At 38.4% G+C, this 25492-nt stretch overlaps 1 protein-coding gene across 4 annotated transcripts in view; it reads right to left on the bottom strand.

Annotated features, from left to right (window-relative positions):
* Positions 1-3049, bottom strand: part of PAK5 (p21 (RAC1) activated kinase 5) — a 302646-nt gene extending 299597 nt beyond the window's left edge. For all 4 annotated transcript variants that reach the window (XM_005568358.5, XM_045362506.3, XM_074004777.1 and 1 more), the window contains exon 1: positions 2837-3049. The gene's annotated coding sequence lies outside the window, so the exon portion shown is untranslated. The remainder of the gene's footprint in view (positions 1-2836) is intronic.
* Positions 3050-25492: the final 22443 nt, after the last annotated feature.

Here is a 25492-nt window from a genome sequence, read left to right as displayed (position 1 = left end):
CAAATCATTTGGGGACAGAGTATGTTTGAGATACTCTAGAAGACCCAGGTCCTGGGTTGTCGTGGCTCCCAGGTAAGTGACATGTATAAGTGAGGTACCTTTGAACCCTGCTCTTCCCTACCATGGTTGTGTATATAAAGCCTCAAATAGGTTAGTTCCCTTAAATAATCTTTAAAGTATTTTCTGAACCTATGCTACTCTATCTTTACCTTCTGCTCTTATGCTAACATAATGTTAATGTGGTCATTAAACACAGTTCAGAGGGATGTTGGTGTACTGGGCTGAAGAGTGTCTCCCAAGAATTCATGCCCATCCAGAACCTGTGTATATGACGTTTGGAAGTCAGGCCTTTGCAAATGTAATCTGGTTAACATGAGGTCATACTGAATAAGGAACAGGTCCTAAATCCACTATGAATGATGTCCGTATAAGAAGAGGGAAATTTGGACACAGGGACAGAGACAGAGAGGAAGATGCCATGTGAAGACAGAGGCAGAGATTGGAGTTATGCTGCCACAAGCCAGGGAATACCTGGGGCTACCAGAAGCTGGAAAAGGCAAGCAAGAATCCTCCCTTAGAGGTTTTGGAGGGTGCACGGCCTTGCCAACACCTTGATTTTGGACCTCTAGCCTCCAGAACTATGAGAGAATAAATGTCTGTGGTTTTAAGCCACCCAGTTTTGGTAACTTGTTATAACAGCCCTAGGAAACTAATATAGTTGGGAAATTTAAGGGAATTAACTGAGCCTGAATCATTATATAGGACACATAGTATAGATTCAGTAAATATCCATTTCCCTCTTACTCATAATGGTCATCACCATTTTCCTGGTGATTTAAATTATGAGTAATCCATACATCTACTCATCTAGGTAGGTCTTACTATTCCCAGGACTGTTTTATAAGTGAGGAAACTGAGGCTTAGGAAAGTTAAGTAATTTTCCCAGAATCACAAAGCTAAACACAGAAGAGTCAGATTTCAAATGCCTGCCTCCCATACCTACAGCATTTCAGCAGGCCCTGACAGAGTGGAAAGGCACTGCCAGACTAGATTTTCAGTGCTTAGATATTAACTGATTCAATGCTTAGATATCAATTTTCAATTGATATCTAATTAATAGCAATTAAAACTCACATTATTAATAAAATAACAAGCTGCAGAGACCTAGTACAATCTCTACCTATTCACAGAAGAACACACAATTTTTAGTCTAAGGTCAGCATTACCCAGGAACTTGCCATTGGCTTCTATTGCTTCCATTTAGCAGTGCACCTGCCTTGCACATATGTATTCCAAGTCAAGGTATTATCATCAGATTGGACATTTATGGCTTTGATTTACTTAAATGCATTTTCCTTATGTATTCCTCCACTTCATTTTGATGATACTGACTCATTCTCGCCACCTAACAAGACTATAAAAATAAATAGCACGAGTGCAGAGGAAACTGTCTCCAAACTTCATATCCAAGATGCCTATCCTTTATATTATAAAGCAAAAGATAAACCCATACTTTAAATTTACCTTTCTCCCTAACTAACCTGTTTACCTTTCTCCCCAACATTGAGTTGTTGTACTATTGAATATAACAGATACACAAATCTAAGGTGGCAGAGCTGTTATTATAGGGTGTCATTTTCATATAATTCTAGTGTGGGAGGGGCTTCTAAAAAGCATCTTGTCCATCTGTATCAGGTAAGAAAAAGAGTGTCTACAGCCTCCAAGCCCCAAAAGAGAAGCGGTTGCACTAAGAGATTTTGTGAGTTACCTAAGACCCTGTGGCTATATCTTGGTAGAACTCTGTAGAATGCCAGGTTTCCTGATTTCCCTAAAAGTGTGTTCAGTCTTTCAAGCTGTCATCAACTATTAACAATGACACTTTCCTCTGGCTTTGTGCCAACTTTTCTTTTTGTTTATTATTCTGGCCATAAAAAGATCACCATAAATAGCCTCAGCGATTCAGGTTTCCTTAATTGATATCTAATGTTGACAAATTAACTCAGCCCGAGTTGAAAGCTCCATATACACACACACACGGTTTCAAGAAGGGCGATCGCGCTTATCCTCCAAACTGAGCAGTGATGATCCCTGGACTTCTCAAGTTTACCCTCTAGGAGGCTGACATGGCACACAATTTTGACAAGAGTTTGGAACCGAGATCCTCTTCCACGCCCTGCCCACAAGGGTGCCCACAAGCAGAAGTTCTCTCTCTCTCTCCATTACAACCCACCACGCGCGCGCGCGCACACACACACGCGCGCACACACATACACACACACACACACACACACACACACAAATAACAAAGGAAAACACAGCCCCATAAAGGCTCAGCTATTGCATCCTCCAGTCCACACCTGCCAAAAGACAAAAACCATACGGGAATCCTGCCCTGGCAATATGTCCAGCACTCCTCGGGAAAAGCAGCGCCGTGACACCCCCAGGGTGTGCGCGGCTGTATACACACAAAGAACTGGTGCTGGGCTTGCGAGCGGTTCGGGGTACCAGCAGGATCTCAGGGCTGGAATCCGGGGTTCTCCTCCACGCCCTCCCGCCCAGCAAAATGGAACTATCCTTTATTTGACCCGTAGAGAGCCCAGGCTGGATAGTAGCGCAAGGGTTGGGGGTGGGCGGTCCCCTATCCCTACCCTCCAGGCAGCAGGTCCCTAGCCTTTGCATCTCCTAGGAGATGCATGATCGCGCTGTCACGGAGGTCCTCTTCGCATCCTCTCCCGTCAAAGCGAGATGCTCCGGGTACCAGCGGCGCGCATCCCCGCAGGCGCCTCTCCTCGCGCGGACACCCACCCAGGCAGCCCCGACAGGCGCGCCTGCCTACCTGGTGGCCGGCTGTCAGCGAAGCGGCGGTGCCTCAGCCCCTTCTCAGCTGCTACAGCGCTCCCAGCGCCATGTTCCCGGTCTCCCCGGGCGCACGCTGGGGAACTACTACGGGCTGGGTAGGGGCAAGGGGGGCGGGGGCCAGCGGGAGGGGGTGGGAGGCAGAGCCACAGCTTTCTACTCTCCACCCAAACCTCCCCCAGTTACTGAGCATGCCCAGCTGCCCGGCTTCGCTCCTCGGAGGACTGTCCATGAGCGCACGCAGCTGCTCCGGGTTTTCGCTGCAGCCGGCGGGAGGCAGGCGGTAGCTGCGGCCGGGGGTGGAGGTGAGGGGGAGGGTCGGGGGGCGTGTCTACACTCCGGGTGCAGGAGCCGGGAGCTGGAGCAGGCGACCAATCCAGTCACGCTTACTCCCAGCGGTCCCCGGCGGGAGCAGCTCCTGCACGCCCTCTCCCCCAGCACTCGGGATTTGCAGAAATTTTGTTCAGGACCATTGCAGGATTGAGCTTTGCTTAAGAGGCTAGCAGAGGTGGGGAGGAGGAGGGGCTGAGAAGCAGAACATCGGGTTGGCTGCTTTGCCACCACCTGGACCGGTGCTTCTCAAACTTTAATGTGCCTGTGAATTAAAATGCAGATTCAGATTCAATTGGCTGTGTCCTGAGATTCTGCAAGTCTAACAACCTCCCAAGTGATGCTGCTGCTGCTGGCCCTCCCACCACTCTGAATAGCAAGGATCTAGATAACCCCTTATCTGTGACCTCTGAGTGGTCATCCTTCAATCCGCCAGCCCAGCAATGGTCTCTGGTGTCCACAGAGACTCCTCTAGCCTGGGGTTGCTGGGCCTTCCCTGGAAGGAGTCTTCGTGGGGGTAGGCTCCACGAAGCTTCTGACCACCCAGCTTCTCCTTGGCTGCTGTCTGATTTACAATTTAAGGCCCAGGGGAAGAAGGATTCCTGGACCTTTTCATGCTCACTTTGCTAGTTGACTAGTAAGCCAGTTGCTGGTTGAGCTGCCCTGATCAAGTCTGAACCAGTCTGCCTTGGCTGTCCCCTTGCCTTTCCTGAGCTGGGACAAAAACTCAGACTGGGCATCAAAGTGTTTATTGTCTAATAGCGAGCTTGGGCTTGCCCAGTTAAGAAAACTGACAGATTATGACAAACATATAGCGCATTTTTGGACCAAGAGATGACAAGCCTTTGTGTTGAGTGATGTTTGGGCTGAAGTTTGCAATGATATTTGGCGGTTCAACTTAAACTTCCCAGTTGCCTACTGACCTCCCAGACTCTTGAAGTCTCCAGCATTATCAAGACTCTAGTGAATGAAAGACATTCACGAAGTAGTCCTGAGGTTTCACCCTTGGAAATGAAGAAACCACGCCCTTGTCTGTCTTCAGCTGCCACAAGGGTACCCTTATGAGCTAGTAGTGGATACGGAATCTGATCCCATAACTAGATAGCAGGTTACAAAATAAGGATTTGTATCTTGCCATTCCCTACTATACTCAATGACCTTAGACAGTTTTCTAGCTAATAGTATAACAGTTATCATTTCCCTTTGCTTGTTTTCCATTCACTTAGTACCTTTAATATCGTACTGGCCATCTCAAAACAGAAACCACAGGATAAATGGATGATTACTTTTCTCCCTCAGTAGTCCTGTGTCCTTGTGTATCATACTCTCTTTTTCCATTTAGAGGAGTAAGAGCCTCTAAATTCATCTCTTCCTTCTCAAAGCTGCACACAGCCCTAACAACCTACCCACTGCCACCACTGTCACACCCACAACTATATGCATAAGTATTCTCTACTTTTGATTTTCTTATATGTGTGCTCACATAGATGCAAAAGCCAGAACATATTTTTACTGAGATAGAGTTTGTCATTGGTTAGTATCAGTTAAAATTTTTATTTGGAATGTTGAACTTTAATCACTTAAAATAGCCTTCCTGTTATACATAAAGTTTGTGTTCGTACGTTTGTTTCTGCTAGTTAAATATGATGATGATTGTTAGCTGCCTCAAATTTATTTTGGAAGCATGCAAGGTAAAAATTATAGATGAATAATAATACTATTTCTGTAAATACTGCATTGCATGAATTCCTAAGGGTTTTCTTTGTATGTAATGTCATTTCTTGAAAGTTTAGTCTGCAGTATTTGACTAACGACCAACATCTGTGGGTGGGAGTGATACAGGAAGCAGGAGCAGGCAGAGGTGGAAGCTAAGCTGTGATGCAGGCCAATTGCAGTCTTTGTCAGCCCCTTAGGGAGCTCACTAGCTAGGATGATTCTTCAGAATGACCATGAGTTGGTCTGAGATAGTCAGTCTTTTATATCCACATCAATCATTGAGCATGGGCTGTTCCTAGGAGGGGCATGAACTTAAGACAGGCAGCTCTGGCAATCCTTAAAGGCAATGACAGCTAAAGACCTCCGTCAGCTGTAGTCCCTACAGCTGCAGTAACAAATCCTTCACTTAAGGGGAATTTAGGCAAAACATTACTTTGTCCACCACATTGATATATTTATTGAATACAGCACTTTTGAACACACAAAGTAGAACTCTACTGATTTGTCAGAGAGATTGTAAAACTTTATTTTTAAATAAGTAGTAGACTTTCTCTCTGGCTCAAAGATTTAAAAGTTGGAAAATAACCCATAATCAGCCTTCGAGAGTATACTATCTATTTAGGTATCTGACTGTATGCATTTTTTATAGGAGGAGTTTAATTATGATTTATTGAGCAGGCATGTATTTATTGTCTACCATTTAAGACATAATTTTCTCTACTGTCAAAATCTGTATTTATAATTTGTAATGGGGTAGGAATAAGTGTTTGAAAGTAAATAGAAGTGTGTTTTTCAATAAAACAGAGCTACCAACTAGTAAAGATTTCATGAGAAACTAATGTCAACAAATCTCGTTAACACCAAAAACTGTGACAAGATGAACCTGAGGGGTGGAGAACTTGGTAGACTGTCTGACAGGGATGTAAGACAGCATGCTGGAACCCAGGTTCAGACTACCCGACTTATTCTCTTTACCTTCTCCATGCTATGCATCTACAAATGGCTGGAATTCTTGAAAGATGATCCACAACCATTAGGGAACCAGCATGGAGTCTAGAATGGAAACAGGACATTTGCTCAGATAGTGGAGGTAGGGAAAGAACAGGACATGGAAAAGAATGTTTCAAGGAACATAAACAAAAAACATATGAAGTATAGGTCTCTAAAGAAGAATTCCCCCAAGGAAACAGAAAAAAACGTTCAGACAAATAATTTTTCCCAGAGTTTCAAAGGAATGAAAGGCAGTATAATGTGAATCATGTTTTTTAAAAGCACCATAAAGAAATATAAGGATTTAAAGACAATAAGACTAAATGAAAGATAAACTAGCAGAGTTCAGGGAAAAATAAAAGTCATTAAACCACTCAAAAGATGAGAGACTAAGGACCGGGCATGGTGTTTCACTCCTATAATCTCAGGACTTTGGGAGGCCAAGAGGGGTGGATCACCTGAGGTCAGGAGTTCAAGAATGGCCTGGTCAACATAGGGAAACCCGTTTCTACTACAAATACAAAAAACTAGCTGGGTGTGGTAGCGGGTACCTGTAATCCCAGCTGCTCCGAAGGCTGAGGCAAAAGAATCACTTGAACCTGGGAGGCAAAGGTTGCAGTGAGCTGAGATTGCGCCACTGTACTCCAAGCTGGGCGCGACAGAGTGAGACTCTGTCTCAAAAAAAAAAAAAAAAAAAAAAAAAAAAAAAAAGAAAGAAAGAGAAAAAGAAAGAGAGAAAGAGAATAGGAAAAAAAAAAAAAAAAAGACTAGCCACAACTGAAAACACAGTGATAGATAGACAAGTACTTAGCTACTAACAAATAAGGTATAAAACAAATCACAGACCATTTTTATGAAACACAAACAAAGGAGATCCAACACATGTACAACCAGTAGTATGCAGGAGCTGGCTTACACCAGCTTGCAAGAGCTGATCGGGGATATGTAGTGCTTCCTAACTCCATTTTCAGTAACAGCTTGAAATCAGCCACTGTGGAAGTATTTACCCCCACACAAATGGACAAATGCTACAAATCAGGGTTTTGTTTATTTGTTTGTTTGTTTTCAGACAACTGATTATTACATATCTACCAGAACACTACTTTTTACAACCTTTGCTGTTAAAAAAAAAAAAAAAAAAAAAAAAGGATCAAATGGAAAAGAAAAAAGTGATCAAAGATATAATGGAAGCACAAAAGTTAATTTCCTGAAATAGAGAGTGTTAGATCAGGAGAACGAAAGAACACAATTGTCTCAGGGAAAAAAAAGAATCAATCTGGAACAATTAACCCTAAAATATATCCTACTGAAGTTACAGAACTTCAAAGACAAATAATGTTCTGAATATCCAGACAGAAAAGGCAATTTACATATAAGAAAAAGAAAATCAGTGTACATTTAGATTTCTTCACAGCATCAAGCAATGCCTGAGGGTGTTCTAAGGGAAAGAAAGGGTGACCTAAGAATGTTTGTTTTCCTACACTGGTGTTCTTCAGATTTTCAAGGCAATAGTCAATTTTTCTCAAACAAAATAAATCAGTATACACAGCAGACAAAAACCTTTATAATATTCTACTTCATCATCAAATTTATACAACTAAGAGATAAATTTAAAACATAAATCTCATGAACGATGAAGCTGTGGTCAAATGTTGTGATAATGATAATCATATTTATTTTAAAATAAATCTAAGACTAAACCACTGTGTTTGGCAGTTTTAAATCAGAACATAAATATAAACCTTGACAATGTCAATATCATTGGATAACTTACTAAAACCTGAAGGTAGAAGGAAGGGAGTTGTAAGGATGTTTAAGTATAATAATTTCCTCATCAAGTGGTCAATGTACATTATTAAAGTTGCAGCAGATAGATAGAAAACCCCACCTCCAATCTCATCATGCTTTTTTCAGTCTATTTTTCTTACCTTTAAGGAAATATGTTTCAAACTTATCTCCCTTGATATGAAAAAAAGCCTTTTTCTGAAGTTGAGAAATTACTACAGGCACATTTTAGCTTCTTTTCTTATTTAATTTTAATAAGATTAAATATAATTTAGTTTTAAAGTAGCTTGTGTGCTATCATCCACATATGGATGATACTTGAAAAAGTATATCTGTCAACTTATCCTACCTTATACTTTTATCTCTTTCTATACAGGAAGATTTATGGAATATTATAAACCAAGGGATATTTTTGACGAAAAGATTTTGAGTTGATTGTTTGCTTCTCTATATTCCTTAGAATTGCTTGAAATGTTAGACAATAAATGTATGTGTTTTAAAAATAAGCCATTATTTTCTTCAAAATATCCCAAAATATTATTTCTTTTTTTAATGTATTAAAAGTTTACAGAAAGCTGGGTGCAGGGGTACATGCCTATAGTCCCATCTACTCAGGAGACTGAGGTGGGAGGATCACTTAAACCCAAGAGTTCAATGCCAGCCTGAAAAACAAAGACCTTGTTCCTAAAAATAGCTTTTTAATTAAAAAAAAAAGCCTTACAGAGTATGAAAATGGAATGAAAACAGATAATTAAAATAAGTCTGGATTAAAATTACTCATTTAGACAAAAATGAAGAGAAGACACAAATCACCAGCATTGGGAATAAAATAGGGACTAAAAGTACAGATCCCGAAGTCATTAAAAGGATAGTTTAAGTAAATACTTGGAAAACCTTTGTGTTCATAAATTCAACCACTTACAATAAATAGACAATTTCTGAAAACCACACACTAACAAAAACTCAAGTAAGATAAAATACGTAAGCTGAATAGTCCCGGAACCACTGATGAAATTGGAATTCATAACTTAAAAGCTCCCTAAAATGAAATATCCAGAGATTTAAACTTGACAAATAACCTGTAATCAGCAATTGAGAGGATATTGTCTATTTAGGTATCTGGCTATAAACTTTTCTTAATATGAAGTGTTTAATTATAATTTAGTGAGAGTGTTTTACTGGGGAAATCTACCAACTGTGAAATAAGAATTACATCATTTTTTTCACAATTTTCTCGAGACAACAGAATATTTCCCAGCTCATTTAATGAAACCACTCTTACCCTGATACCAAAATCAAACAAATTCAGTAGGAAAGAAAACAAAACTACAAACAAACATCTTCCGCCCCCCAGGTTCAAGCGATTCTCTTGCCTCAGCCTCCCAAGTAGCTGGGATTGCAGGCATGTGCTACCGCTTAGATGCAAAAATCCCGAAAAAAAAGATACCAAACTGAGTCTTATAATGTATAAGAATAATTATACATTGTCAAGTGGGGCTTCTTTCAGGAATTAAGGGCAGATTTACTATTGAAAAATAATGTAATTCACCATACTAAAAACTGAAAAAGAAAAAAAGTAATATGATCACATCAATTGATGCAGAAAAAAATTTGACAAAACCCAACACATGTTTATGAGTAAAACTTTCAGCAAGTTAGGAATTGAGGGGAATGACCTCAACTTGATAAAAAGCATCTACAAAAAACCTCTGGCTAACATCAAACTTACAGGTGAAAAGACTGAATGCTTTCCCCCTAAGATGTAGAACAAGGAAAGCATGACTATTCTTACCAATCTTACTCAATATGGTAATGAAAATTCTAGCTGAATTCTAGCTCACTGAAATGAGGCAAGAAAAATAACTGTCTCTATCTGCAGATTACATGATTGTCTAGGAATCAAATGCCAAAGAATCGACCAAATAACTCCTAGAAATAATAAATGAGTTCTGGAAAGTTGCAGCATAAAAGATCAACACACATGCAAAATTTTACTTCTGTGTACTAATCATGAACGTACAGAAAATACAATTTAAAACACAATGCCATTTACAATTGCTCCTAAAAAAATGAAATACTTAGGTTTAAACTTAACAAATTATATACAGTATCTGTATGCTGACAATTACAAAATACAAATGAAATAAGTCAAAGTAGACCTAAATAAATGGAGAGGCATACTATATTCATAGATTAGAAGACTCAGTATAGCAAAGGTATCAATTTCTCCTAAACTGATCTATATAATTAGTGAAATTTCTACAAAATTGTCAGTGTATTTTTATAGATATAGACAAATTTATTCTAAAATTTATATGGAAAGGCATGGGTTTAGAATAGCTAAACAATTTGACCAGGAAGAATAAGATAGGAGGAATCACTCTATCCAAACATTAAGACTTGCTCTATAGCTGCAGTAATCATGACAGCATAGTAATAGCAGAGTGATAGACACATAGATCAATGGAATCGAATAGAGAACCCAGAAATAGACCCATATAAATATGAACAACCAATTTTTGACAAAAGTGAAAAAACAATTTATTGGAGTAAAATAGCTTTTCAACAAATGGTGCTATAACAATTGAACATATATAGGCAAAAACAAACACACACACAAGAAAAAAAAACAAATAAACAAAAAACACAACCTCCTCACAGCTACAATCAATGGTGAAAGACTGAAAGCTTTTCCTCTAAGATCAGGACAAAGATAAAGATACCTACGTTCACCACTATTATTCTATATGGTATTGGAAGTGCTAGCAAGAGAAATCAGGCAAAAAAATAAAAAGAAAAAGAAAAAAGAAGAAACATCCACATTTGAAAAAGAAGAATTAAAATTACCTTTGTTTGCAGATGACATGATCTCTTATGTAGAAAATCCTAACAAGTCCACACACACACACACACACACACACACCCATTAGAACTAATATCAAATTCAACCCAGTTGCAGGACACAATATAAACACACAAAAATCAGTTGCATTTCTATACAGTAACACTGAACAATCTCAAAAGGAAAATAGGAAAACAATTTTATTTACAATAGCATTAAAAAGAATAAAATGCCTAGAAATTAACTTCACCAAAGAGGTGAAAGACTTGTATGCTGAAAACTACAAAATACTTCTTTTTTTTTTTCTTTTTTTTTTTTTTTTTTGAGACAGAGTCTCACTCTATTGCCTGGGCTGGAATGCAGTGGCGCAATCTCGGCTCACTGCAACTTCTGCCTCCCAGGTTCAAGCAATTCTCTTGCTTCAGCCTCCCAAGTAGCTGGGATTACAGGCGTGTGCTACCACACCCCGCTAATTTTTTTTTTTTTTTTTTTTTGTATTTTTGGTAGAGACAGGGTTTCATCACGTTGGCCAGACTGGTATTGAACTTCTGTCCTCAGGTAATCCACCCACCTCAGCCTCCCAAAGTGCTAGGATTACAAGCGTGAGCCACCATGCCTGGCCCAAAATACTTCTTAAGAAATTAAAGCAGACTGATAAGGTTTGGATTTGTGTTCCCACCCAAATCTCATGTCGAATTGAAATCCCCGGTATTAGAGGAGGGGCCTGGTAGGAAGTGACTGGATTATGGGGGTGGATTTGCCTCTTGTTCTTTTCATGATAGTGAGTGAAATCTGTTTTTTGTTTGTTTTTTTTTTTAATAAGTGTGTATCACCTCCCATTCACTCCCTTCCTTCTGCTCTGGTCATGTAAGATGTGCCTCCTTCCTCTTTGCCTTCCACCATGATTGTAAGTTTCCTGAGGCCTCCCCAGCCATGCTTCCTATACAGCCTGTGGAATCATGAGCCAATTAAGCCTCGTTTTAAAATAAATTACCCAGTCTCAGGTAATTATTAATAGCAATGCAAGAATGGACTAATACACAGACATAAATAAATAGAAAGACATCCCATGTTCATAGATTGGAAGACCTAATATTGTTAAGATATCGATACTACCTAAAGCAGTCTACAGATTCCATGCAATCCCTAGCAAAATCCAAATGTTTTTGCAGCAGAAGAAAGATCTATCCTAAAATTCATAGGGAATCTCAAGTGACTGATAACAGCCAAAACAGGCCTTGAAAAAGAAGAACAAAGTTAAAAGACTAACATTTTTATTTCAAAGCTCTCTACAAAGCAACAATAATCAAAAGAGTATGGTATTGGCATTAAATCATAGACTGATGAAGTAGAATAGAAAGCCCAGAAATAAACCCTTGCATATTGTCAAATGATTCTTGACAAGGTTGCCAAGACCATTCAGGGTGGGGAAAGAACAGTCTTTTTAACAAATGGCACTGGGAAAACTGAGCATCCACTTGCAAAAAGTGAAGATGAGCCCTTTGTTACCTAACATCATATACAGAAATTAGCTACATTTTTACCAAAGATGTAAACATAAGTGCCAAACCCATAAAACTCTTAGAAGAAAACATAAAGGAAAACCTACACAACCTTGAATTTAGCAATAATTTTAGTACGACACCAAGAGTGTAGAATAAAAAAGAAAAATTAGATAAGTTGGACTACATAAGATTTAAAACTTCTGTGCAAAAGACACAATCAACAGAGCGAAAAGGCACCCCGTATTATGGGAAAAAATATTTGCAAATCATATATCTGGTAAGGAATCAACATTCAGAAGATAGAAAGAACTCCTAAAACTCAACAACAATTAAAAAAACTTTAATATAAAATAGGCAAATAACTTATATGACATTTTTCCAAAGAAGACATAAAATAAGCACCTGATATGAAGCTTAACGTCACTAATCAGAGAAATGCAAATCAAAACCACAAATACCACCTCTCACTTATTAGCATGGCTACTTTAAAAACACAAAAAATAGCAGACGTTGGCAAGGATGTGGAGAATTAGAACACTTGTGAACTGCTGGTGAGAATGTAGAATGGTACAGCTTCTATAGAAAACACTATTGCAGTTTTTCAAAAATAAACATAGAATTAACATAGACAATTCCACTTCTGGGTATATACCCAAAAAACTGAAAGCAAGGAGTTGAGCAAATATTTGTACACCAATATTTATTGCAGCATTATTTGCAATAGCCAAAAGATGGAAACAACCCAACCATCAACAGATGAATGAAAAAACAAAACGTGGTATGCACATGGAAGGGGATAATCTTCATCCCTGAAAAGGATGGAATTCTGATACATGTGACAACGTGGATAAACCTTGAAGCCATGACGCTAAGTGAGCTAAACACAGAAGGATAAATATTGTGTAATTCCACTTAGATGAGGTGTCTAGGATAGTCAAATTCATAGATACAAGAAGTAGACTAGTGGATACCAGAGGCTAGGGAAAGGGAGGAATGCCGAGTTATTGCTTAATAGATACAGAGTTTCTGTTTGAAATGATTAAAAAGTTGTAGTGATGGATAGTGGTAATGGTTGCAAAACAAGGGGAGTGTACTTAATGCCGTTAAACTGTACCCTTAAAAATAGTTACAATGTTAAATTTTATGTTGTGAATATTTTACTATAATCAAAACCAAACTGAACAGAAAAAAATCTTCAACCTAAACCTCATACCTTACACAAAGATTAACTCAAAATGGGTTTAGATGTAAAACATAACGCTCTAAAAATTAGCAGAAAACCTTTGAGATCTAGGTCTCAGAAAGAGTTCTTAGACCTGACACCAAAACCATGATCTATAAAAAGTAAGACTGATAAATTAGACCTCATCAAAATTAAAAACGTATTCTCTGTGAAAGACCATGTGAAGAGGATGAACGAACAAGGTACAAACTGGAAGAAAATACTTTCAAACTATCTATCTGACATACAGAGTATATAAAGAACTCTCAAATCTCAACAGAAAAAGAAATCTAAACAGAAAATGGTTAAGAGACAAGAGCAGACATTTCACCCAAGAGAATATACAGATGGCAAATAGGCACACGAAAGGATGTTCAATGTCATTAAACATTAGGGAAATTCAAATTGAAACCACAATGAGATGTCACTAGACACCTATCGGACTGGCTGAAATAGAAAATAGTGACAACACCAAATGCTGGTGAGGATGCAGAGAAACTGTATAAATCATTCGTTGATAGTGGGAATGTAAAATGGTACAACCACTCTGAACAAACAGTTTGGTAGTTTCTTACAAAACTAAATATACTGTTGTCATATGATCCAGCAATTACATTTCTGGGCATTGTTATGGGGTGAATACTTGCATCCCCCTAAAACTCATATTTTGAAATCCTACATGCCAGTTTGATGGTGTTAGGAGATGGGTTCTTTGGGAAATAATTAGGATTAGATGAGGTCATGAAGGTGAAGCCCTTATGAAAAGAATTAGTGTCCTTATGTAAGCGCTGAGGAAGCTACTTTCCCCTTCCTGCATGTGAGATTCCAGAGAGAAGACCACTGTACTTAGACCCTCACCAGACACTGAATCTGCTGGTGCTTTCATCTAGGACTTGCCAGACTCCAGAACTGTGAGAAATAAATGTATGTTGTTTGTATCTTTTGTTAGAAGTTTTTGGTCTTTTGTTATAATAGCCTGAATGAACTAAGACAGACATTCCTCTCAGAGAAATGAAAACTGAAAATTCACTTTCACACAGAAACATGAACAAGAATTGTCGGAGCAGCTTTATTTATTATAGCCAAAAATTGGAGACAGGCTTCAATAGGTAAATGGTTAAACAAACTGTGGTACATATTAATACATACCATGAAAGAGTACTCAGCAATAAAAAGAAGTGATTGATTTGTGCCACACCATGGATTATAAATCTGCAAGGAATTATGCTTAGTGAAAAATACCCTAAAAGGTTATATACTATCTATATAACATTTTTGAAATGACAAAATTTTATGAATGTAGAACAGACTGATAGTTGTCAGGGGTTAAGGAGGGAATGAGAGGTGCAGGAGGAAGGTGGATGTTGTTATAAAATAGCGACAGGAGGTATCCTGTGGTGATAGAACTATGTCTTGACTGTGATGGTGACTATATGAAATACACATGGGGTGTAATTGTGGAACTACACAGAGAGAGAAATACATACATACATACATATACATATACATATACATCAAATACATATACATATACAAAAATAGCCGGGTGTGGTGGTGCACACCTGTATGTATGTATATATGTATGTATGTGTGTATATATATTTATGTATTTGTGTATGTATTGTATTGTGTATGTATTTCTCTCTGTGTGTGTAGTTAACTATATATGTATGTGTATATATACATATATGTATATATTACTTATTATATATACATACATGTATTAAACATTAATGTATTATATATAATATAGTATTATATATAATATATAATACTTATATATGCATTATATATAATACATATAATATACAGATATAATATATTATACATATTATATATTATATATAATGCATATACAATAATATATTATACATATTATATACTATATATAATACATATATTTGTATTATACATATATACATATATATAGATATACATGTATATATATAGAGAGAGAGAAATGAGTACAAGCAAAACCAGAGATATCTAAGTAAGATTACTGAATTGCATCAATGTCAAGATCTTGGTTGTGATAGTGTACTATAGTTTTGCAAGATGTTGGGGAAAGTTAGATTAAGAATACACTGCTCTTTCTGCGTTTCTTAGAACTACATGGGAATCTACAATTATCTCAATAAGAATTTCAATTAAAAAGTAATTCATGGCCAGGTGCAGTGGCTCACGCCTATAATCTCAACACTTTGGGAGGCTGAGGCAGGGGGATCTCTTGAGGCTAGGAGTTTGAGACCCGCCTGGCCAACATGGTGAAACCCTGTCTCTACTAAAAATACAAAAATTAGCCAGGCATGGTGGTGGGTGCCTGTAATCATAGCTATTTGGGAGGCTAATGCAGGAGAATCTCTTGAAGCCAGGAGGCAGAGGTTGCTGTGAGCCGAGATCACACCACTGCATTCCAGTCTGGGCAACAGGCTCAATAACATAACATAACATAACATAACATAACATAACATAACATAACTAAAAATAAAAAAATTAGCCAGGCATGGTGGCGCATGCCTGTAATCCCAGCTACTTGGGTGGCTGAGGCACAAGAATTGCTTGAATGTGGGAGGTGGAGGTTGCATTGAACCGAGATCATCTTGGGCAACAGAGAAAGACTCTGTCTCAAAACAAACAAACACAAGTAATTCATATATCCCTAACTTATTTTACCAACATTTACTGAGCACTTCCTATGTCAATGCTGTCCCACAGAACTTTCTGTGATAATGGAAATGTTCTATATATTCATTGAATAATACAGTAGCCACTGGCCATGTGTGGCTACTAAGCACTTGAAATGTAACTAGTGTGACTCAGAAACTGAATTTTTAATTTTATTTAATTTAAGTCTAAATAGCCACATGTATCTAATGACTACCATGTTGGGCAGCACAGTCCTATAAGTCAATTACTAGGAAAGGTATTGGCAACCCTAAAATGAACACGAGTCTTCCAGAAACTAAGTCTATTTAAAGGAGGCTCATAAACATACCAATATTCTAAACCCTATGCCAGAGTAGGATTGCTCATATTTATTTTATGTCTCGAAGATGAGACTCCTGACCTAGCTGGAGTTAAAGTCGTGAGAAAATCCTTGCAAAATGAAATACCCTGAGCTGAGTCTTCAAGGCAATTAATGTAAGCCGGGTGAGTTAAAGCCTCTTGACTTTGGTGATTTGGGAGAAATACTGTCCCAGGTACAGGGAACAGGATTTATAAAGGCACACGGACATGAAAGGACATTCAGGAAAGGCAAGCATTTGGTAAGCCAGGGCAGAGTCAGTGAATATAGAGAGATAGGGAGGGTCTGGATGGCGAACGCCTCAGATGCCATGCCTTAGCACTTCAATTTCATCATGAAGATTATAGACAACGTCGAAGTGTTTTAAGAACAACATAAGTAGGTTGACATCTTTAAAATATCACTTGCAGGCTGGGCACAGTGGCTCAAATCTATAATCCCAGCACTTTGAGAGACTGAGGAATGGGAATTGCTTGAGCCCAGTAGTTCAAGACCAACCTGGGCAATGTGGTGAGAGTCTGTCTACAAAAATTTTTTTAAAAATAAATTAGCCGGGTGTGATGGGGTGCGCCATAATCCCAGGTACTTGGGCAGCTGAGGCCAGAGTAGCTCGAGCCCAGGAATTTGAGGTTGCAGTGAGCTATGATCATGTCACTGTGCTCCAGCCTAGGCAAGAGAGCAAGGTTGTGTCTCAAAAATAAATAAAATAAAATAAAATACCACTTGCCTCTCAATGGATTAGATACAGCAAGACTCCAGTTAGGCAGCTACAGGTGTAGCCCCTGAGAAGAATACCTAATGGCTCAAATAGGGCAGTGGAAGTAGGAGTGGGAAGAAGGAAATAGATTTAATGAACATTAAAGAGGTAGGATCAGGAAGATGTATCCAAACGGATGTAGATGATAGGGTCACAACTAATATGCTTGGAGATAGCTTCCAAACATTTGACTGGGATAGCTCCTAGATGGTGGCGCTACTGGGGCAGAGACAGTTAATGAAAGAGAAAGAGTGAGTTTGGAGTAGAATATGTAGGGCTTTACTTTTTTAACATGTTGAGATTGAGTGGCCTGAGAAACCCCCAAAGTCTCAGACCAGTCAAGGAGGCAGTAAGAAGCACAAATCTGGGGCCAGGCAAGGAAGCGTGGAAGACATACCAGTGTGGGTGCTACCTGAAACCAAAAATAGAGTTAAGATTGCCCAGGAAAACTACATCAAATGAGAAAGGCCCAAGAATGTAACTCAGGCAAGCACCAACATGAAAGGGGTGAGTGGAGGAAGAAATGACCATAAGGACATTGAGAAAGAGAGCCTAGAGATGTGACACGAAGAAAACCAGAAGCAGCCTAGAGAAGGCCGGTGGGTCAGCTGCTGTCCTGAGCAGGGAGGAGTCAGTCCACTTTCACAAATACTCATACAGTTCTCCTTCTTTTCTTTCTAGCCTGAGAGAAACCAAAATTAAAACATTTAGAGGCAAGGTGTGATGGCTCATGCGTGTAGTCCTAACTACGAGGGAGACCTAGGTGGGAGGATCTCTTGAGGCCAGGAGTTCCAGACCAGTTTGAGGAACCCTGTCTCTACAAAAATAAAAAATAATAATAAAAAAATAGCCAGGTGTGGTGGTACTCACCTGTAGTCCCAGTTACTCAGGAGGCTGAGGTGGAAGGATTGCTTGAGCCCAGGTGTTCAAGGCTGCAGTGAGCCATGATGGTGCCACTGTACTCCAGCTTGGGGACATAGTGAGACCCTGTCTCTTACATACACACACACACAAACGCGCACACACACACACACACACAGCACAATATTTTGACATCAGCATATGAAATTGGCAGACATCAATAGAACAGAGGAGTCTAGAAATAAACCCAAATACATTTGAGAATTTCGTTTATAATAAGGGTGGCATTATAAATCAGTGAAGAAAAATATATTTGTATGGGTTAAAGATGATAGCTAAAGCTCTGTAGAACTGAGCCGTATGTGCCTGTGGCTTTAAGCAACAGTAAATTACTTTATGCCATTTGGTGAGCTCTATCCTCTTTCCGAAAGGGAAATAAACCCATGTAACTTTAAGGCCATGGACTTCAGTGGGAGTCTGTAAAATCTGGATGAAATGCCCTTGAATGATTTGGGTCAAACTTCACTCCAGAACAAGGTTAGGAATTCTGAATGAGATTGCCAGATATTGAAACATTAAAGCATTCACTGCTTATACGTCATAGCTCAGAAAGTTCAAGTTGTGCCAGACAAGCAATTAAGAGCTTTTGTTGTGTAAGTTGCTAATACACAAGTGTACTTAATTGCTTCTAACCTGCTAAAATCCCAGCATGCTGATGAACATCAGTACTGGACATTTTTTTTCTCTAAGAAGAAAAACGTCATCATCAACACTGCCATGTAAAGATTGTCCCCTAATGTGTCTCCAAACCATGGTTTAATTTTGAGTTAGAAGGGTAGAAAATAAAGCACAACCTCATCTACCAATGGTGTATCCAGAGTATCTTCATCACTGTCCCTAGGCCATGCTCAGTTGATGAAAAATTAAGACTCATTTGTCATTTAGTAAAGCTGTCAGCATCAAGAACAGCATGGATTCATTTGGAGGGTTTGTAGGGCACCTCTCTGTTTTGCACAAGTGCAGTGATTTTGAGAGAATCAAGGAATTGATGGAAGATTTGAAGAAGGTATCACATACTCACATTAAAAACAACAACAACAGACTCTCTGCCCATTAAATTCATCCTATTCTCATTTTAACTTTTTTTCTTTTAAAGCACATCCTCACTGATGCCACCTAAAGCCTTAGTTGCCTCTTGGAAGGGAATTTAAAAGGCTCCCCTTTTTCTGGAAAACTCAACTCAATCTTATGAAGATCCATCAGAATCTTATGAAGATCTAAGAAGGATTTATTCAGAGAAGACAGATGAGAGAGTATTGCACCTTCTTTTCAGTATCTGGTGTTGGGAGTTAAAGCAAAAGCTGTTGCCAGGATGAAAAGCCAGGACTGTATGGCCATCTATGCCAGATAGAATATAGCAGAGAGTCTATTTTTACCATGACAGGGACAAACTTTTATTTTTGTAAGATGGGCAACAAACATAACATTGGAAATGTTTCTAAGGATAATAAGGACAGTCATTTTCTTCTAAGAACATTATGACCTATACAGCGGTAAATTTAAAATATATTGAAAAGGGAGAGAGGAAACGAGAGGGAAAGGGAGAAAGACTCGGAGTGAGAAGGGGCAAGTTTGAGACTGAATAATATTTAGCAGCTGTTTGACCTTGGGCATGGTCACTTATGCTTTCTAAGCTAGTTTCCTTATTTGCAAAATACAGATGCCAGTTCTGCTTTTTTCGTGGAGTTGTTGTATCAAAGGAAGGTACCGTAAGGCAGAGGACGTGTCCTACAAGCAAAGCTCAAAGTCCTGGCTCGGAGTCTTCACTGAATGATTTTGAATGAATGTCTAAAAGAGTAGTTATCAGATTTCTGTGCATCAAAATCATCTGGGAAGTTTATTTAAAATAATAGTGTCTGACTGTATTTGATGTCTACCAATTCAGAGTGAAACCTGGGCCTCTCACAGTCCCTGAGTGCTTCTAAAGCACAAATTTGATGTGGCAGATGCCCTGATGTACCACATAGATACCCCTTCAAGGAAGGATTTGTTTTCTTGCCCCTGGGAATGTGACTGGCAGGCAGCCTTTAGCTCTCATGTCTGCTTCCTCTTTCTCCATCCTTAGGGGTTGTGTCCCAAGGACACTTCCTAATATACATCTTAAACACTAAACTCCGGCTCTAAGTCTGCTTTCTGCACAACCCAACCTGCTACATTTGGGAAATATGAATCTGAAAACCAGATTTAATTATGTTCTTCATCATCCTAAAAAACCTTCTTAGGTCTTCATTGACTGCAGAATCCTTTGCATGAAAGTTAAGGCCTTTCACGATTTGATATCAATCTTTCTTTCCTTCCTCATTTCCTTGTAGTTGTTTCTCAATCCCCAAGTCAGAAAAAAATGGACTATTTTCTGTTTAAGCATTTTCATGATGGAAGCCTTTGCTTAAGTGTTCCCTTGACATGAACTTACTCTTCTTTTCGCTATTAAAATCCTATTGGTTCACGATGTTTCCTTTCAGGTGCTACCTGAACAATGTGGTCTTTCTTAATTCTCCAGTTTCATGCTAGCCTCACTCCCTTGCTACAAGTTGTGGTGTTTGGGTGCCCTGCTCACCAAATTTAGCTTCTCAAAACCAGAAATCCTGTTTTCCAGCATTTTTTTTCCCCATATCACTCAGCCTAACTCCTTCATTATAGTGGATACACAAACTATTTGTTGGATTAGTCAATGGTACTGAGGCAGTAATTTATTAAAACATAAACTTGTACTGCTAGAAAAACCCTGTAGACTATATCATTGACACTATTGCCCCTGTTTATTGCACAGATAAGAAAGCAGAAGGTTAAAAAACTTGTTTAAAGTCATAACATTAATAAGTAGTAAAATGGTGCCATAACTCAGAACTACCGACTTTTTATTGCATATATATTTTAATGTTCAATTTTAAAATTATAAACATAACACATAAACATTTAAAACTACTCTGCCATGATACTGTAGTGATGGATGCAAATCACGATAAATTTGGCCAAATCCATAGGATGTACAACACCAAGAGTGAACCCTAATGTAAACTACGAATTTGGGGTGATGATAATGTGTCAGGGTAGGTTCATCGATTTTAACAAATGTGCCACTCTGGTGAGGAATATTGATAATGGGGGGACTGTGCATATGTGGGAGGAGTGGGTATATGAGAAATCTCTGTATGTTCTGCTCAGTATTGCTGTGAACCTAAAACTTCTCTAAAAATAAAATCTATTAAAAATCATTGTTGGTAACTTTTAATGCAGAATATGCAATCAATTAAATTCCTATAAAGGTTTACATCTGGATCATAAGTTCGTTTTTAATTTGATTATTTGGTCACTTCAAACATATTAAGGAATAGCCAAAACATCCAAATACAATCTTTTGTTTTAACAAAATTACTACCACATGCCTACTTAAACATATTCTGAAACTCAACATCACAAATTTAATTCTCTTTCTCTTTGTCTTCACATCACTTTAATAATTCCTATATTTAGAGTAACCTCTGTTTTTTGATATTACCCAATGGCTTCCCAAACTTATTTTGATAACTTCCCAGGGTCTCAATAATCTCACAGGAACCTGGGGAAAAAAACATTTATCTGCTCGAACAAGCTCTAAGTGATGGTTCTGAATTACTAGTATCTGAATAATTTCTTTAAATAGTGTTTTCAGTATTATCTGCATTCATAACCACAAACTAAACATACCAATACAATCAGTCCCAAAGCAAGGAAGACAGCATTAAAAGTGAACAGAAGGAGTTTATGCAGTGGATGTGTTTCACTGAATTTTCATTTATCTCTGTAGCCATGGCAATGACTCTTGGTCAACTCTGAGAATTAAACTACTGGAATGTTACATACTGACTGGCTAATGACACTAATCTACATGCTCAAAGTAATGGGTCAAGATGAACCAAGTTATCAACATGTTTACAGTAAACATGAAAAACATGAAGGTTTGTGATGTGCACCCAGGACCTGGTGTAGGGTTTGCACCATGGCTGATTACGTGGAAGGAATGTGACCAACTCCATTTAAGTACTTTGGATCACAAAATTCAAGCAAGCACTCTTGGGCATGGTTATCTCACACAGATCCCTGCAGTTCACAGCTGGAGATGTATCCAGAGTTCCTCAGAGAAGGAGGACAAGTAAGCTTACTTACTTGTCCTTACTTACCTTCTTACTTACTTACCTTCTAGCTTTTGCCCGTATAGTATCTTTTTATTGTTTGTTATTACTGCATGTATCCTTTGCTATAATAAATCTTAACCATGACTATAATATTATATTGAATTTTATTAGTTCTTCCAGCAAATTCCCAAACTAGTGAGTGGTCAAAGAATTACTGAAATAACTAACACTTCAGAAGCACCCCGTCTTGTTCCCTTAAAATCATTACCTTCTCCCAAAAATAGCTACCATCCTGACTTCTGGCCGCATAGAGTAGTTTTGCCATTTTTGAACTGATGTATTTAGAATCATACAGTCTGTACTTTAGTATCTGACTTCTTTCACTCAAATACTATGTTTATGAGAGTCATACATGTTGCTGTGTGCAACTGTAGTTCATTCATTTTCATTATGGTAGAACAGTCCATTGACTATAGCATAATTTATGCTCTCATTCCTTTGTGGATGGACATTTGGGTTGTCCCCAGTTTGGGATTATTATTGATATTGTTGCTACATTATGTTCTAGTTCATGTCTTTTGATAAACCCATGAATGCACTTCTGTCGGCTGTATACCCAGAAGTGGAGTTGTTGGACCATAGGAGGTATATATGCTGACATTTATTTAGTAAATGTTGCGAAAGAAATTTTTAAATTAGTTGTACTAGTTTACCCCTCCACTAGTGGTATATGAGAGTTCCAGCTGTTCCACAGCTTTGCCAATACTTTACACTATCTTTTTATTTTAAATCCATCTAGTTAGAAGGCGTGGCATTACACTGTTGTTTGAATTTGCATTGCTCTGTTAACGAAGATGAACATGTTATCACATGATTATTGACCGTTTAGGTATGATCATGTGGAGTACATTTTGGCCATGTTTTTCCTATGGGTTAATGCCTTTGTAATTCTTTACATATTCTGAATTTAATTCCTTTATTGGTTATGTATCGCAAATATATTCTCCAACTGCAATGTTTGATTTTCCATAACTAACATAGTGCATTGGATTCACCAGTCTGCTAACTTTATTTCACTCTCCTCTCCACCATACTTTACTCAACAAATATTTATTAATTAACTGCTATATATCTGGGCACTTTGTCAATACTGGGGGAAAATATTAAGCACAGTGATTCCTGTTTATATTCTTCTGAAGAAATTATTGTAGCTTACTTTCATCCTAAGCCAATTAATCTTATTTAAAGGATGTGAAAACCTACTCTTCTAAGGGTTTTAGGGTTACATTTTCTCAAGACTTTACTAATCCTTTTTTTTTGTTTTTTTTTGTAGGGGTGTGGTTAAAGTTTTGCTCTGTTCTACCGTTGAAGACTGAAGTAAAAAGAGGCAAAAGTACTCTTGGCTTACTATGCAACTATGTCATGTCATTGTCTATATTATTCCCCTGATCATAAATGTTTTTGCTGCCACTCACACAATATGTAAGTATTATGCCTTTGTTCCAGTGCCCCTAATCTACTTCTGTCTTTATCACCTTTAATATTGGTTATACCACTCCTCTGTTTCCCTAACTTCCATCTCCACAATATATTAAATACTCACCAAATGAGTCTGCATTTTTCTAAGTCCCCAAAAGCAGATCCTTAAATAAAGATTCACATGTAATAGTTTATTTAGGATGTGAACCCAGAAAACAAGCATAGAGGAGTAGAGAATTGAGGCAAAGGAAAAAAAGGCTGTCAACAAAGGGCAGGCAGACGGATGTGGTGGCTCATGCCTGTAATCCTGGCACTTTGGGAAGCCGAAGCAGGTGGATCAGGACTCAAGACCAGCCTGGCCAACATGGTGAGACCACGTCTGTACTAAAAATACAAAAAAAATAGCTGGGCATGGTGGGAGGCTCCTGTAATCCCAGCTACTTCGTGAGGCTGAGGCGGGAGAATCACTTGAATCCAGGAGGCAGAGGTTGCATTGAGCCAAGATTGCGCCATTGCACTTCAGCCTGGGCGACAAGAGCGAAACTTTGTCTCAAAAAAAAAAAATAAATAAATAAAATAACAAAGGGCATGCTAGCAAGTCAGTCACCACTCTGATCTCAATCCCAGTGGAGAACTCCGCGAGCAAGTATAGAACAAAGGACTCTGAGTTAATTCACTCAAAGAACAAAGGAGCTGGGATACTTACACATGGTGTCCTTTCAGTCATTGTTTCAGGGCTTCTCCTGAGTTGGGAGGTGTGTGTTAATTTTCCAACACATCTCTCCTGCCCCTCTCTTAAGAAGAGCAGTTTCTATTTCCCGAACAAGCAAGCATTAACAGGTGCTGGCAGTTGAAGTCAGAGTTTTTGGTGCTGAGTTACATAAGTTCAGGTTAGTAGATAGAATGTGGAAGGGGAACTTGAAAAAGAAAAGAATCTTTAACGATAAAATAACACGCATACAACTTCATTTTCTTTTAAATTTTTCTTTATGTTAAAAGTTCTTGACTGCCTAATGATAATACTAAAAGAGTTAGTGCTCTTGAAAATTTCCATTGCACATATATGTATCAGTATTAGGGCCACCGTTGGCAATGACATCTGCTAGAATCATCTTTTATTAGTAGGACACTATCCAATTTTTAAAAAACATATATAATAGGCCCTGGGTAATAGAGAATCCCAAAATAATAAGGCTATTATTTCTAAAACAGAAATTCATTCAATAGGTCTTCTGGGTGACAATCCAGAGTTAAGATGGTGCTCCATGGTGTTAAAGACCCAAGGCACTGTTATCTTGCTCCGCCAGGCATGGCTTCTATTCTCAGACTTATCTTATACTCTAGGATGGCTGCTGGAGCTCCAACCAATCCAGTCTCTCGTGACGGCCTAAGGAAGGTGTGAGGATCGAAGCAGAGATGCAATGCACTTCTCAGAAAGTGCACACCCTACCTCTGCTTGTATCCCATTGCCAAACACTTGGTCACATGACGAGACCCAGCTGCAAGGGAGGCTGGAAAAAATCTTTATTCCAATTAGTCACATGCCCAACTGAAATGAAAGCTTTACTATTGAAGAAAGAGAAGAAGGGGGAAAGATATTTGTGGCAACAGTCACTCTTCTTTCTCAGAAGTCGGGAAAAAAAAAAAAAGAAATGGGAATTTTTAAAAATCTAAAATGCAAGTAACCTCTAACAAAGTTTTAGCTTAAAGCAGTCACTATTGGGACATAAAAGAAAATAAGCATTTTCATTAGACTCTTCCTAAACTTTGGTTAGAATGTTATCGATTTAAAAAATAAATATGTTAAATTTACTAACAGTGTGGATCTATCCCAGAGAAGTGGGGGGGATGTATGTATGTCTGTGAATATGTGTAAGTTAGAAATCTACAGAGTTCTTTCTTTTTGATACCAGCCATGTTATAGAGATGGTGATACAATTTTAACCGAT

Source organism: Macaca fascicularis, chromosome 10 (genome assembly GCF_037993035.2).
Source record: "Macaca fascicularis isolate 582-1 chromosome 10, T2T-MFA8v1.1".
Lineage (NCBI taxonomy): Eukaryota > Metazoa > Chordata > Mammalia > Primates > Cercopithecidae > Macaca > Macaca fascicularis.
Note: the sequence above shows the minus strand (reverse complement) of the source record. Positions and strands in the feature narration are given on the sequence as shown.